Genomic DNA, 5,839 nt, shown 5'->3' with positions numbered 1-5,839 from the left:
TAAATGCCCATCTAATCATCTTAGCTGTCCATCTGATCAACTGATCATCTTAGACGTTCATCTGCTTAGACACCTCATCTTGGTCGTCTATCTTCTTAAATGCCCCCATCTGATCATCTTGGCCGTCCATCTTCTTAGACGTCCCTATCTGATCATCTTGGCCGTCCATCTGCATAGACGCCAATCTGATCATCTTGGTCGTCCATCTACTTAGACGCCCCCATATAACAGTCTATTAGACGCCTCATCTCGGCCGTTCATCTACTTAGACGCAATCTGCATTAGACATCCCCATCTAATTAGAACATTAGACGTCCCACGTCTAACATAAAACATTTTCCATATAACCCAAGTCACCTGTATAACAGACGGGCATGCTTACCACTACACTACTCAAGATGATGATATCTAATTATATATTTATATATTTGATATGACTAACAATTATTGAACTTAGTTTTATCCATTTATTATCAAAAACTATTTCATTAATCATCAAATCAAAATTGTTAATTTATTTTAAATCAATTAAAAAATCTTAACTCAACAATTTCTCCCTTTTTGATTATTTAAACTAAATTATCAAAACCAGTTTAAACATTAAAAATCTTAACCCAATAATTTCTCCCTTTTTGATTATTCAAACTAAATTAACAAAACCAGTTTAAACATTAAAAATCTTAACCCAACAGTATGGTTCAAACTTGCAACATAACAAGACAACTATAACCATTTAACCAAATAAGCTAATAACACTTTATATTTTAAAATCAACACCAAATTTGATGAACGTGAGATATTTTAATAATATAAGTTCAATTTTTAACTAACTAACTAATCTATATATATATATATATATATATATATATAATGATGCTTAATTATTAAAGTGTACGGATTGTCGGGTCGAGAGCTGTGGTTAATTTGAATATTTATATGTAAGAGTAAATGGATATTTGGGTTGGATTGTGGGTTGACCCACCCATAAACTTAAAACGGTTAAAAATAAAATAAAAAATGCTATAGGTATGGTTTGAACTTGCAACATAACAAAACAAATACAACCCTTTAATAAACTAGGCTAATAACACTTTATATTTTATATTCAACACCAAATTTGTTGAACGCGGGACATTTTAACAACATAAGGTCAACTTTTTAAATAACTAATATATATATATATATATATATATATATATATTTAATGATGCTTAATTTTTCAAGTGTCCAAATTGTCGGGTCGATAACTGTGGTTAATTTGGATATATATGTGAAAGTAAATGGATACTTGAGTCGGATTGTGGGTTGACTCGCCCATAAACTTAAAACGGTTAAAAATAAAATTAAAAATTTTATAAGTATGGTTCAAACTTACAACCTAACAAAACAAGTACAACCTTTTAACCAACTAAGCTAATAACACTTTATATTTTAAATTCAACACCAAATTTGATGAACGGGAGACATTTTAATAATATAAGTTCAACTTTTTCACTAACTAATATATATATATATATATAATGATGCTTAATTTTTAAAGTGTTTAGATTGCCGGGTCGCGAGCTGTGGTTAATTTGGATATATATGTGAGAGTAAATGGATATTTGGGTCGGATTGTGGGTTGACCCACCCATAAACTTAAAACGGTTAAAAATAAAATTAAAAATTCTATAGGTATGGTTCGAACTTGAAACATAACAAAATAAATACAATCCTTTAACCAACTAGGCTAATAACACTTTATATTTTAAATTCAACACCAAATTTGATGAACGCGCGACATTTTAACAATATAAGTCAAGTTTTTAACAAACTAATATATATATATATATTTAATGATTCTTAATTTTTAAAATTTCCATATTTTTAGGTCGAAAGTAAATGGATACTTGGCTCGGATTTTGTGTTACCTCGACCATAAACTTAAAACGGTTAAAAATAAAATTAAAAATTCTATAGGTATGGTTCAAACTTGCAACCTAACAAATCAAGTATAACCCTTTAACCAACTAGGCTAATAACACTTTAGATTTTCAATTCAAAACCAAATTTGATGAACGCAAGACATTTTAACAATATAAGTTCAACTTTTTAACTAACTAAAAAGTGTCTGTATTGTCGGGTCGAGATATGTGTTTAATTTGGATATATATGTGAGAGTAATAGATACTTGTGTCGGATTGTAGGTTGACCTGCCATCAACTTAAAACGGTTAAAAATAAAATTAAAAATGATATCACATTTTTACTGTAATATTTTTTTACGGTTTTTATATTATTACTCGTGCAAATGCACAGAATACATGTTTTTTTTAAACTAGGAAAATAAGTTAGGCGTATGCACACAATAATTAGAGATTATTTATGAGTTCGGTGTCGGTTACATGTGAGAAAGAGATAAAAAAAAGTTTTGTCCCACAATACTCCGAGGGTCTCTACAACAATAATTTTGGCATTTTAAAATATTTTATTACGCTTTAGATTTTATAATTTTTGTTTTTAACATGTCTTTTAGCTTGAGGTTAGTTATGATATTCACATTTGTGTGGATACATACATGTATAAGAAAATGAAATAATACACATGTACAAATATGTATTTAACCTACAAAAATAAATGGTTATGCAAAATATCACATAAATGCATCTTGCACATCTTAGAAAAATCTATGAAATACATTTGAAAGGGTGTCAAAAATTCAAAGTGGTTTTAGAAATATCATGAGAGTTGATGTTCGGATATAAATATATTTTCATGATTTGAACTATGTCAACTTCATATCTTTTGGATGAATATTTTGTAAGATGGGTTTATGTGAAGTATGAGTCGTAATTTTTTTTTTATGTTTTTGAGGTCTATGCATTTTTTTTTAAAATTTAAAAACACAAAAATAACCGAATAACACAATTACCTAAATCAAACAAGGCTAAAAAAGAAAATATAATGAAATCAGTCGAGGAATAGGACATGGTCTTGAATTCTCCATATAATGCCAAATTTGAATGAATTTTTTGTTTGTTGGCTAAGTTTCTCAATCGAAAACTTAGCCAGGCTGAAAACATAGTCAGCAACAACATACGCAGTCGATAGTAGCAAATCTTAATTGACAACATGATTTCTCGGCGGTAGCATCCAAAACGTGGTAGACAACAAGATTTTTCAGTCGACATCATGATTTCACGGTCGACATTATTCAAAAACATGGTCGGCAATAGCAAAATAGGGTCTAAATCTTAGCCATGGGTATTATTCTCATCAAAACATAGACATGATTAGTTTTCTCGATTGACCGACCTTAAAATTAACACACTTCGGGCACGACATGCACATCAACGCCGCCAGAGCTCCCGACATCGGATTGATCTCAAATTTCTCCAAAAAGTGCGTATCTATACCCCTACAATCTGACCGAAGGAATTTCAATTTGGCCGGAAGAATCGCGAGATATCGCGATTATAGTTTCTAGATCGGATATTTGGGTCGTTGTCGGCACGATTGGCACAATCGACATGATCGGCACAATCGGCACGATCGGCACAATCGGCACGATCAGCACGAACGACACAAATTCTCACCACGACCGCGCTTCTATATTGGAAGTCGACCGCCATCCTTCAGCACCTTTGATCGGTTGTCGTGTGCCCTCTATAACGTGTTCTATTATGCAAGGAACGGTCGCGGTCATCTTCTCCTACCGTCGACCGGAGCATTTCATCAAAACACCCTTTTATAGAGACTTAGCGTCGAATTGGTGACGGTCGCCCTCCTCTCCTCACTTTTCGCTTACAGGTTAGTTCGGACCTCGGTCGGGACATCAAACCACACCACGAGGCGCTGGTAGGTCTACACTGAACTTCTTTCTTGCCATTTGAATCAAGTGTTCGGTCTGGAGGAAGCTTTCGTAGCTACAAACTGTTCCAAAATTGCTTAAACCCTTTCTTGTTTGAGCAATTATCTTCAAGCCCCTATTCCGGTGCGATTGGTTTCCAATCGTGCTGTTTGCGCCCACCCTTTGCTGCAGAATTCCAACCTCTGTGGCTCCTTTGATGATTAGGCAGTTTGCGCTTGATCTTTCCAATGACTGGTACGCGCTCGTCCAGTGTTGTTACTCGGGCAAGGGGCGTCCTTCAAGTCCTCCCATCCTAAGAAGGTGCTAAAGGGGCAATCGACAAACAATAAGACTAGGTCTGATAGACGAACTCGCAGGTCTCTTAACAATCCCAGGAAGTAGAAGCCAAAAATCATGGATGAAGTTCTAAAAATAGAGAAGATGCGCCTATTGATTCTATGCCAATACATCATTGAGTATGAGTTCTTTACCACATGATGATGAATTATATGAGAAAAGTTCTATTGGGGATTCATACTGTAATGATATGCATGTTCATAGTAGAATTATAAGACTGAATTGATAGGAAAAGATAGTACTGCATATAAAAATGATAGGACTTTAATTCCAGAAATATCTGTTGTTATTGGAATTGCTGCACAGAATGGACCGTTTGAGTCTCTAATTGGTATCCTAGACCTGACCGATCATTCTTTTGGGAAATTGGATTTGAAATCTTGTCTGACTGAAACTAATGATAATCGGGTTGCTTGTGCTGAAAATTTGGTCCCAATGTTGGAAATAATCTGTCAAAAGGGCTCTAAGGTAATGCAGGAAAATGACATAAATTGTACAGGTTTATCGGATGCTATTGAAAGCTCAATGTTGGAGTTTGTTTCTACATCGGGTGAAAACATTAAGCTAAGATCTATGTCTATTTTGAATGATCCTACTGAAGTTGATATTGGGGTTCCTGTTGAGATAAATATGACAGGGCTGAATAAGACTACTGGCCGAGAATCAGTAGGTTCAAAAATATTACAAGGTCGGGATTGGTTTCAGAAACAGGAAAACATTATAGTTTGGGTTATTCAGGTACAGAGAAAGATCAGCAAACAGAGTTTCCCGATCCTACTAGAGAGGATGCTGAACTGGGAAAAATGGGTCATATTGAAATTGCCTCCACAGAGTTGAAGATATCAGCTGCTTAGAGTCCATTGGGTTTAAATAATGACATAATTTCAGAATTTTGTTCTGTAATGGGAAATCTTGTAAAACTGAAAGTCTTGTGTCCATTGACGATCAGAATGCTAAGTCTACCTGCACTACTAAGGATCAGATGAAAAGTCAGATAATCAGACTATGGACTAGGCTAGAAAAAGGTTGGACAGAAAATACTAAATGCTCCCATGATTCTAAAACTAAGGCTAAAATTGCAGGATCTTCTAAATAACCTACACATCTAGATGAAACTGTTGAAGGACATAGTCTAACAGAATTTGGAAACACTGAAGAAATTGGATGTGAGTTAGAGCTGGTCATGGAAATAAATACAGCTAAATCAGAAAAGCCTTATAAAATAGATCTAAAGGATGATGAACTGAACTTTATTGGTATAGTCAATTGGTGAAAGTTTGGCTGGGAATTATATTGATTCGTTGGTTGATTGCACTATGAATGACAATCTGTTTGAAAATCTGGGTCTAGGTATGGATCTCATGGAAGCTACAAATAAGTTGGGTCAGAATATAATTCAGGATATAAGAGGTGAAGAATGTATGAAACTAGAAGAATTAGTCAACAGTTTTCGCTTGACTGGGTCTGATAAGGGGTTAGCCAACGGTTTTCGCTTGGCTGAGTTTGAAAAATATAATTTGGTTACTCACATAAGCCCTGGCGCTACTTACATTTATGGTCATACAATTGTTGTCTCTACCGGTCCTAATCGACAAGATGATAACTCTACAATCAAAGCTATGAGCCACCAGTCGAATCAAAAGAACCAAAGTAT

The sequence above is a fragment of the Impatiens glandulifera genome, unplaced genomic scaffold (genome assembly GCF_907164915.1).
Source record: "Impatiens glandulifera unplaced genomic scaffold, dImpGla2.1, whole genome shotgun sequence".
Classification (NCBI taxonomy): Eukaryota; Viridiplantae; Streptophyta; class Magnoliopsida; order Ericales; family Balsaminaceae; genus Impatiens; species Impatiens glandulifera.
This window is presented reverse-complemented; position numbering follows the sequence as displayed.